Raw genomic sequence first — 12276 nt, 5'->3', positions numbered from 1 at the left:
TTTCTGTTCTGTAGCATTTAAGCAGAAAACAGTTTTTGCAGCTTGGCTCTTCGTATTCTTCCTTTTTTTAAAGTTCGTCGTTCATTTTATGTCATTCCGTGTGACTTTTAAATCTTTATGTGGCAAGACTTGCAATCGATGGAAACAATCAAGTTTACAAACTGTACAATAATATATAAAGACATTTGATACATTATACATATAAGGTACTCATTGATTCCAAAGACTGATATCAATACGTTAGAGTAAAGCCGCGCGACTAATTGCTGACTGTCCGTCCGATTAATGAGAAATACTAATCTTTGTTGTCCGTTCTAGACTCATAATTGTTTTCAAAAGCATAGTTAATTGGTAATCGGACTTATATTATTATGCAGCGGAGCAAGGCAGACAGTCTTGAGATAATACACTGTTTTACGGGAACAGGTTACATAAGATCGTGAAATCATACGACCATGTAGGTAAATTGTTTTCATAACAATGTATTGAATGTTAGTCAAGTAATACTGCACGATAAATCTACATCTGATAACACGACATTGGCCATCTCTTAACAATGGGGCAAACATTTAATCCCCTCCGCCCAAGCCATAATACTTGTACCTGTATGCATTGCAGGTATAGTACATGTATGTACTCATCATAACGTCTTTTGTTGACATATATTTGAACCTTTGTGTTACTTAAAAATTAAGTTCTTTCGTAGAAAATATATAATTAGATATTACGTGATGTGAAAAAAATCTTAAATAAAAATATATTCATTTGAAGATTTAAACTTGTTTAGCTATTGTGAATGGTATGGATATATTAGAAGCGGCAGGACAGATTTGTTTTCAATAATGCATTTATTATAAACCTTAGGATACATAATTTAAACTAAGTAATTGAATAGACATCCGTGGGAAAATTCATGTTGATAAAAAAAACAAAATAGTAGAAGAAAATATTTTGAAATCTTTCCGTATAAATAGAGGACTTTATTTTATATAAACGGAGGGCGGGTCTCAAACTTTGGGAAAGTAGTGGGGTCTCATAGAGGAAATAGTCTTTTTTCTTCAATACTAATAGTGGGATTTAAATTAAACTTGTTCTATTGCATCCATGGGTGTCAGGGCTCAATATGGGAAGAAGAGGTTTATCTAAAAAAATATTTCTCAAACCAAACGAATTGAGGGATTTGAACCAAATTCTGTCTGGAACTGTATTGAGAAACGAAAATAATTTTTGTATAAATGAAAGTCATGGCCCCCTAATGTTCAGACGATCGGAACCCTATAGGGGATATAGATGTAAATCTTCAATAACTTCTTGTGTGCTTACCAATGTAAGGATTTGAACATTTTTTTTATGCATAATTTGGCAAATGAACCCAGTTTCGTAAAAAAGGAAGATGTGTCCCACTTGGAGCAGAGAGGTGGGTCGTTATAAGGGAATCGAGGTAAATCTTTTATCCTGTCAGAGGGATTTAAAAAAGATATGTTTTAGGGCAACTTTTTAGGCAAATGGGAACTAAATTTCGTAGAATTGGTGTCCTCCCCGAGGGTAGAGGGGCAGGTTGGTCGGGTTAGCACAGTTGACATCGCACTCGCCTTTCACAAGGACAGAGGGGGTTCGATTCCTCGATCGGTCGTGAAAAGAAATGGGTTCACCTGTCCAACCACGTTAGATTTCATCGGGTAGTCCTGTCCAACCCCTACTCTGCGCTGACACCAGGTAAGTGAAGATTATATCTAAATAACGGAATTAACAAAATTTCTCCTGGAAGCAACGATGAGGAAGGGGGGGGGGGGGGGGGGNGGAAATAGAGGAAAATTTTAAATTCTTCACTGTCTTATAAATAGAATAAATATTCACCAAATTCCTTCTAAAACATCTTTCGGGAAAATGAACTAAATTTGGTATAGACGGATGGATAAGGCAAATTAGGGGAGATGTAGGTAAATCTTTGAAACCCTTCCGATAATATGGAGGGGAAAAGAGGTAAACTAATACAAGCATTCATCTTACGTATGAAGTGAGAGATTTTATCTTTAACCTTTTATCCAAATATATTCAATTAATATGCATGTAGAGAAGGCAAAATTCATGCTACCAAGTATTACCTTGAGGTCCAGGCCAACCCAGAGGGATTAGTCATTCTTGCAGCTTATATTTCTTCTGCTCCGTTGATAAATTGGTGAGGTATTCAGAAGGCTATAAATTGAAAGTAAAATCCCAGGTGAGGATAACTTTGATACATTCTGCCCGTCTCAGAGGTTAGGTATGATCAGTTTGTAATGTTATTCATCTCCATAGAACTATGGTCCAGCTTGTCACATAGTAACTGGTTATCTAAACGTTGGATTAACTTTACGAATGGCTAAATTAGATAAGGCTCGTCTTTCAAAAAAGTACCAACATATAAAAAAAAAATAGAAGTTTTTTGAAATCCAAAATAAAAACAAAACACAAGTCTGTATTTCTTTACCCCAATATTCAAATCACACCCCAAGATATGAAAAGTCTGTAATTATATCAACAGAAAAAATATCATAAAACTTAATCCATGCGTACAATCGTTATAACATTTTCTGCTTGTATTGGATTTGGAAACTTCATCAGAATCATAAAGTGCAACGTTTTATCGTTGGCTCTTTTAGTTTTTTTCAACCAAACCATTATCAAATCTTCCTACTACCATTTGATTTTAAACATTTACATTGTTAATCTCTGAACACGGGATTAGGAACAAGTCATTCCAACTTATTAACACCTTCTCCCAAAACTACCATTCTCAGTATCAGAAAGCAGGATTATACCGTTTTGTTACTCTGTATAATCTAGAGTTGGAATTGATTGGATGTGAAGATCAATCTTCAATTCTATTTTGCATAATTTTGCCATCAAGTATAGGTTATGCTACGTGAACATGACTTGTGTAGATAAGTTTTGTGACAAGTCGCATCATTTGATTTCATTAACGCGATGTTTTGAAATGCCGTATAATTTACCACGACTGGTAAAAAAAAAAACATTGTGTAGATGAAATACAAAACTCGAAAAGTCGCAATACTTAACGCAAGTTGCAAGATTTGTTTAGAACACATTGACGACAAACATGAGGTCCTTATAGCAGGGATAAATAATAAGCAAGGTACTAAAACAAAGCAGCACATTTGAAACAAAACAAAAAACAAAATAACGAAACAATTGCCAGACGTTGACTTAATTTAAATCTTGAATATGATTCTGCAAACTGAGAAGTTGGGCAAGTACTTCTATTTTTTCAAACATACATACATGCTGATATATCAAATGTTAAAATTGACACGATATGCATTTTATATATTAAATGTTCCAATAAGCGGATCACACCAGTTGCGTCGATACAAACCAGGTGATCCTTTAAAAAGGACTGTGGCATTGCTCCTCAACGATTGTTCGTCGGGAACGTCTCATTCGAAGTTGATCCAATATGGCGGCCGGTGAAACGTTTCGTTTCAGTTTTTCACTAAATCGTATTTGATGCACAAGAAATCGGAAAATGTTCGCCCTTAGCGAGTAATATCCATATTCGCCCTGCATGGATTTCGCCCTTCACATTTTATTACCATGGAATTTAGGTTGTTTATTAGTGTTCGCTGCAATGATGGATTCGCCTACGTTATGGAGTATGTATAACAAGTTAAACTGTATTCAATCAGTCTAATATATTGTGAACGAGTCATTTCAAGTAACGTTACAGTGTAAAAAAACTTGTCAATTAATCTTAATTGTAGGAAAGAATTTTACGTGGCTACGAAGTTAATTCCGGAAAAAAACGTTTCTCTTTTTCTTCTTCTATTAGATTACGATATTTGTACATACATGAATTAAGTTGGAATGTTTTCATTAAAGGCCAGTTCCAAGCTAGCACAACTGGATCGTTCCGCTTTATCATATGCAAAAATCCTTTGAATTAAATAATAGTCCAATCGTATATAAAGAGCCGTAGGTTTATTATGTGCTGTAGGAGATCTTAATTAAAGATTTTGTTATAAACAGAGATCACAAAACGTATGCAAGAGATATACATAGCAAGCATGAGGGTGAGAAATACAATATAACATGTTTGCAATCGAGGGGGGAAAACTCTGCTGTATATATAACCTATTAACTCCCTTTAAATGACTGTTTACTTAAAAATAGCTAGAAAGAAACAGTGCAGGTACAAGCATATGGTATAAATGTTGTACAACGCTTACATTAAGAATTGACATTGAAAGTAATACTTTACACCATACCAACCTTTAGAGTATTCGCTTTCTTTTTGCGATTTTTTTTCTAGAAAGATTGACGGTAATTCAATTATATACCAATTTTTTGGTTAAACATACTATCAAGTTTATGGTAAGGCCTGTGCATTTTTTTGATATATTTATTTATTTAAAGAAAAGAAATATAATACTGCAGTGTTAAGATAATCATACTTTGAACTCATAATCAATTGAACTTTAAAAAAATGGAAAAGAGCATGATTAAAATTGGAAGCAGGGTCAGTTCACCCTTTTAAAAGAAACTTTAGGAGAGACTTACAGCCGAATACATTTTTCAATGTTTAAACATTATGTTTTAAAACTGTCACATGAATCAAGAAAGCTAGAAGAAAATTGGGTTGAGTAGATTCCATGTTTGATTCTGAGAATAGCTTCGTGAATACGGGATTGGCAGCTCAAGACGAGTAAGTATCTTCTATTTCATCGACATTTAAAACCAGGTCAATTCACCTGCTGTCGAGTTCTGAAATTGGGAATCGGATAATGGCAACAAAATCACTTGGATGAGTTATAAATATAATAAAAATTGTCGAAATTTATATAATTTCACAAGGAATTATATTCTGATGATATGATTATGGCAATCATTAAACTTCTTTTTGGCCAGCGTTTTGTAAGATAATATGACAGGACTTGAAACAGGTTAAAGAAATCACATTAATCAGCAGAAGCGTGTGAATATCAAGATTACTGCGAAGGAGGTTGAAGCAGGTATCTTACTATCAAGAAATGGAAAATCAACGGCCGAAAAATGGAAATCGTCACGCTTATCATAAAAATTAGCAGTAAATCGAACATGTTGGTTGTGTAGTAAGTTGAGATCGAGGTAAGCAACTCATACAAGCACCTCTTTTGTGCAACTTACCAAAAACATTGTCCTTTATTTAAACTGGTTTTTTTCTTCTTCATATTAAATTTAATTAGATTTCATTAAATACCAAAATAAGCGTCTAAAAGTGTAAGAGGTTATATACGACCGATTTGTTCAATACATTTTTGAAATGATAAATGAAATATTCTTTTTCAAAACATTTATTAGGAAACAATATTGTAAATGATAAACGCATTAAACCCATTTATCACGAAAACAAAACATTCACTGGTAGCTGCCGAACTGATGGTTACCAAAGGTTTCATCGAGAAAATGTGGTTACGTTAATAACAATTCTCTTAATTTTTCTTAATAACATCACGACGCCTAAATGACATTCAAACCTAAAAAAAGCCTAGAAGACTTTAATGTTTTCGTTATGCTAGTTATCCATTAGAAATACATGTACATATCACCGTGTTTGAGGCTTGTTTATTATGCTGTCGTCGTGTAGACATGGTGAAATTGATTGATTTAAAAAAAAACCATTAAGTTCTTTTGAGATATAATGCTTATTTACAAGAGGAACATGGAGGGAAAACTACATATTACAGTTATAATTATCGACAGATTTTAGACAACAACTTTTCAATCGACTAATACCCTCATCTCTGAAAAATAGTTATTTTCGATTCATTGGACATTTTAGAGGTATTTAAAAAATATTATCATAATGTAGACAAACAATTGGTTCCTGTCATGATGATTGCTTACAGATGATGGTAATTCTGCATCTTGTGACATCCTTGACTTGTAGTCCGTCACTGCTGTCATTCTAGTCGCGAAGCCTCATTTGACGTCATCAGGTGATGGCCAGCCCTCTTCAGATGTTTCGACCCTTAATCACTACATCCTCCGGCTGGTGGGTCAGTAGTGGTGGCCAAACCACTACTCGTCTATGGCTCATTTTTTGCCAATTGGCAATATGCAAAACCATATGAGTTCCCATTTTAACTTTTTACGAGAGTTGCACTTCCGAGATCGTAGTGAGGTGTTGACAGAAATAGATCCATGCATCAGCATATTTATAGCAATCAGCATATCTACAGGGAACGAAATATAACACACACTGCGGAATTTATATTTTTTGCATGATGTAACTTACAAGTGTTATTTTATTTGTAGCTACCATAGTATGTATATGGTCGTTAGTTATAAAATTTTGTCGTCAAAAGAATTGAAAGAGCGATCGTCTGTACGTTTTAATAGGATGATATTGGCATGTTAACGCACGGTCTATTTTTTTTAAATGAACTGGTCATACATGTTACCTATTCAGCATCGGATAGTGAAAAAGTATGCAATTCAATATTGGTAGAAAGGTACCTACGAATATTTGTTAATTTTCATGTTATTTTCATCCCCCCCCCCCTTCTTATTTTCATACCCCCCCCCCCCTTCTGCAAATAAATGTAATAGAATCTTCTTTAATGAACATGACTCGCCGAAATCATCCTGTCCACCCTTCACTAGGACAATAGAACCTTCTAAGACATTGCGAGATTTCTTTAACGTAGTTCAGATAATTTGGTACCCTGACACAACGTTTAAGACAGTTTAAGAGATATTTTTTACATATGAGTATTTTTTAAATTTGAATCTATGCTATTTGTTATTCAAAATGAGTGGTTTGAATTATTCTAATACATTTCACCCCTGTGACCTTGAAAGAGAATTCTTTCTGGTAATTCAGCTGAATACACTTGAATCGTTTCCAATCTAGCATGCAACACATTTGATCTCGATAAATCTTACCTTTGCAAGCCACAATCCAAATAGCATAAACACAGGACTTTAGGTGATCCACATTTTACCTTTGTGACATTTGAAGTAGATCAAGGTGTTTATTTAAACAAATTTATCCTCGCATACCACTGACCTAAACATCGGACCTAAATTCTCCTGTTTATTCAGAAGATATAAAAAGAAAATAAAGTTATGCAGGATGAAAGACGGATGACTTTTGCTGTCTCGCCCATTACCAAAAAGAATGATTAGAAAAAAATTGGAAATCACCACAAAAAAAATCTACTCTACTCACTATAATATGTTTGTTAATTATTTCAATAATCTACACCTAACTATAGATCACACTGTACAAGTAAATTACGGGGTCGAGAAATATAGCAAATTTCTGCAAACTTTTTTTCCTTGCTTTATGTTAAAGATATCAATCGAACAGGCAGTTCCTAAATCTACTCATTCACTATCGTCTGCAATGATGTCTCGATCGATAATCAAACTGAAAGGTTAAGGTCGATCAGTAACTTCGCCTCACACCTGATTGGTGACCACAGCGATATATTATGATTGGTTCATTATCCATAGTCCGGTTAATCGAGTTTATGTCCCTGGGATTAAGCATCTGTGCATTGATTCAAGTTAAATGCATCATAACTATTTTGTTTTGGGTAAATTTGCAAATGTAAAACCAAATCAATCAAAAACTGTTTCAACATTGATACCCAAATAAACGCTATCAATGATTATTTGCCCGTTTTAAAAACCATGTTGACACATAATCTTTGCAGACTGACGACACACTCTTCTTCCTCCCGTTTCTGTACACTTGTATTTCCCCTTTATTGTCATGTTGAACAGTAAATGTATTCTCCCCTTTTCCAGCGGTAATACTCTATGACTGTCCGTTACTGTCCTTTATAATAATCTTAGCATTCTTCCAAACCGCGGAGTCTTCTTGTTGTATTTGGTCAATTTCTCTCGAAACTCTCCTTGTTTTTCATTCCCGACTGTTCCTTCATTTCCACACACATTGACCTCCAGGCTGGCCAGGTACCGTTTGTTTATCTCTGGTACTGTGTACTGGTCATTGTAACCCTACAACAAAAACACTAAACACGTCAGTAATTGAAATCGAGGGCAAAAATACAGAGCATACGATGGTATTAGCAAATACATGTATGCAAACTCAAATATCTCATTGGAACACTTCCAATTTTTCCTGTATGGCAGCTTGTAAAAAAATATAACCAAAGAAGCCTTGTATATTTCTTGGAATATTCATAATTTTCAATTGTAAGATTCCGCGGTAAATAATCACGATACTGATATGATATAATGCAACTATTTACAAAGCACGCACACACGAACACATTTTTTAACCCATCAGTACAAGAAAAACCTGTTTACCTCACGCGTAATACTGGTTCAGATCTTTGAAATCTGCCATGATCACTTCTGGAAAACAGAACAAACATTGTTGTGAAATATATGCTTTGAATTGGATTGAGAATAATTATCATAATATACTAAACTCAAATTATTCGAAAGAATACTTGTTCTTGAAGTTGAAAAGTGACCTCTTAAGACAACAACAATATCAGGACGACAACTTTTGAACCGAGAATACACAAACTTACCATCATCTCTGCAAATGGAGATTTTCAACTCATAAAGGGAAAAATAGAGGTATATATATTTAAATCATGTAGAAAAATGGGTGCTGTCGCAGAGTTAAAGTTGCAAAACATACCGAAGGAGAAAGTAAAACAAGTGTAGGAAAATGAACTATTTTGGTAGTTTTTAAGTACAATAACAATGTTTCCACAATTCCTGTCCCATACATATATATTTTACCTAAAACATTACACTGATTCAATGCACTGGGCTAATTCCTTGGTCTCGTATACCGATCTGTTCTTGATGTGATCCATTAACAAAAGCGTGTTCGACACAGACATATGCAGTGCTTCCAATATTAACGATGTTTTGACGATAAGTTGCTTTTTTCGAACGGCATTTCACAAAATTGTTTTCAACTCCCAAGACGTTGACAACTCATTGGATAATTAAGTGGTATTTAAAAACAAAATGTAGAAAAATGGATTCTGTTAAAGTGTCAAATTGAATTCAAATAAATGAAATAAATAAATATATACGAGGTGACAAGAGTCAAGTCATCTTGAAGTCATGCAGTCCTTCATTCCAAGGTTTCCGCTATTTCTTGAGATTCTATCTCTACAAATGTTTTCGATGTGATCCTTCCACCAAGCCCGACCGACCGAGAAATACACAGCATGCTTTTATGTTGAAACAATGTACAACTTGTAATCTACATGTCAGCTGTTATTGTTCTTCTCCGATGTATCTATATTCATTTTTAAACAGTACAGGTAAAACCGAAATTTATTTATAAATGCATGCTATCTTTAGCGTATTATTTATGTGAATGACGTCTTCGAGTTAGGTTTAAAACTTGTGATCGTCGAAGACGTTGATGACTCGGACCTAAAGATAGGGGTACATATGATTGTCTATATCCACATGAGCAGCCGTAGGTATTTCACCTTTGTATTTGTTACTTAACATTTCCTTTATCTTGAAGTTTAATCCTTTTAAGTGTTCAGAACTTAAGTATGGAACGCCATAGCTGTCACATATGGCATGAATTAATATTTTTATTTTCATTTTCATTATTTGAATTAATATTTTCATTATATTATATGATTTCATCATTATATTATTTGATTTTATCATTATATGAATTTCTTATTCATTTTTTTCATAACCTTGCTTGCAAGCCTCAGTTACCCGAGTGCAAATAACATCTTATATCCCACTCCAATACTACCTTACCATAGTTCATAATCACCTTAATTTTCTTAACACTGGGCTTGGGAAATTATCCTCTTCATTAATTGGTGTTCTTGTGTTCTTATATCATTAAAACTGTATGCCCAGACAATGATGTCCATTATTTGTTCATTGAAGCTAAAATTTGATATTATCGTTATATGATTTGGTTTCAACATTATATGATACGCTGTTGTCGTGATATGATTTGGTTGTATCGTTATATTATTCGATTTCATCAATATATGATTGAACTTTATCGTTATATTATTTAGTTTTAACATCATAGTATATGCTTTCGTCATTATATGATTTAGTGTACCCGTTATAGTAATCGATATTTTATCATTATACCATTCCGTCATCATATTATTCACAAACATCATGATGATTGCACAACTTCATTATATTATTGTACAACTTCATTATACGTTGGATACGATTCTGACAAGCGTCTCCGTGAATCCGAAGTAAACGGAACTTTTCGACGGGGTCTTTTTCTGCCATGTTACTACCGCCATTTCTAACGAAAAGTGTAAACGAAGCTGAACATAGTCTTTTGTAAGTTTAGAGATATCAATGATGAGGGAAACTGGAAGTGGCCGAGTAAGACACATGACCGTGAATGTTCTCAAAACGGCAATAGACTTGTTCACGGTATGATATATTTGCTTGGACGATCTTCCCTTTACGTCGATTTATGAAAGGACCTAGGGCTAACTTAATATGTTCTCATCATCTCGGTTTTGTATTATTATACAATGTAGCTACGACCACTGCAGACCATGAAACGATGGAAATGACATTTCAAAGCTGTCTGCCTTTCATAAACTCTTGAATATGTTTTCATAATATAACTAAATAAATCCTACAAGTACTTAGTCTACACCGGCTTAATATAATATTGTTATTTTTTCTCGTTAACCTATTTAATATCAAAAAAAAGATGGAAACAGTTCTCATGGAAGTCTTCAGGCAGATAAAATATTTCTTTATGAGTCAATATGATTAATCGTTAGCCTTTTTTTTTTTTTCAAATGTAGAGTTTACCAACGTTGACTACACATCCTAATAATATCTAGTGATGTCACATTATAAATATGTACAGGCTTCACTTGCCAAAAACTGGGAATTATGGCGTGTAGCGGAATATGATTGGGCAGGATGGCCGTGGCCGGCAGGCCTACATCGCTCAAAAACAGTTAACGCGTCCGTCTAGAGTTGTTTCGAAGGTCCTGGTGTAACGACCGGCATTTCACAAAATTGTTTTCAACTCCCAAGACGTTGACAATTCATTGGATAATCAAGTGGTATTTAAATACAAAATGTAGAAAAATGGATTCTCTTAAAGTGTCAAGTTGAATTCAAATACATGAAATAAATAAATATATACGGGTGACAAGAGTCAAGTCATCTTGAAGTCATGCAGTCCTCAATTCCAAGGTTTCTGCTATTTCTTGAGATTCTATCTCTACAAATGTTTTTGACTAAATCAGATTCAAAGCAGTGTTTAATACCTGCTCCTCTTATACTGATCAGTTTTCGATGTGATCCTTCCACCAAGCCCGACCGAGAAAAACAAAGCATCCTTTTTATGTTGAAACAATGTACAACTTGTTATCTACGTGTCAGCTGTTATTGTTCTTCTCCGATGTATCTATATTTATTTTTAAACAGTACAGGTAAAACCGAATTTTATTTATAAATGCATGCTATCTTTAGCGTATTATTTATGTGAATGACGTCTTCGATTTAGGTTTAAAACTCGTGATCGTCGAAGACGTTGATGACTCGGACCTAAAGATAGGGGTACATATGATTGTCTATATCCACATGAGCGGCCGTAGGTATTTCACCTGTGTATTTGCCACTCAATCTTTCATTTTATTTCGAAGTTTATTCTTTGACGTTTCCAGTACTACTATATATAAAATGAATTGATGTTTTAGCTTTTTTTCGTTAACCTCAAATATATCATATATTTAAATATTGCCTTCCTCCGTAACTTGCGTTTCTTTGTTATTTATTCAATGAATGAGCACAATGCATCATACACACTAGTGTATGCTTATCCGAATGTTTAAGATATGAACTATCTGTTGCAATTGTTCTGTGTCTAATTTGTTTATGTATTTACATACATTTTGGTCTGACACGTGTTAAGCTACGATGTCACAAACCAATCTTTGTTTACAAGATGTTGGTTCACACTAGTCATTGTAACTATGAAGAAATTAAAATTATAGTTAAGGAAACATGCTGGAGTATCTATGCTTTTGTCTAGTTCATTACAATTGAAACAGATAATTTAACTAGCCATGATGTATAATAATCATACCATTAAAAAAAGGGGAATATCTAAACAACCTATGTTGACCTCTGCGGCGCAAGGAGACAAAGTTAAACTAACGATAAAATACCCGTCGTTTGGACGCATTGTTTCTCCTTTCTTTTAATGCCTTGAATTCGGAATTTAATCAATGGTAAATTGAAAGTTTGTCGACATTTAATTGC

This window comes from Mizuhopecten yessoensis, unplaced genomic scaffold, assembly GCF_002113885.1.
Source record: "Mizuhopecten yessoensis strain PY_sf001 unplaced genomic scaffold, ASM211388v2 scaffold10913, whole genome shotgun sequence".
In the NCBI taxonomy this organism is placed as follows: Eukaryota; Metazoa; Mollusca; class Bivalvia; order Pectinida; family Pectinidae; genus Mizuhopecten; species Mizuhopecten yessoensis.
This window is presented reverse-complemented; position numbering follows the sequence as displayed.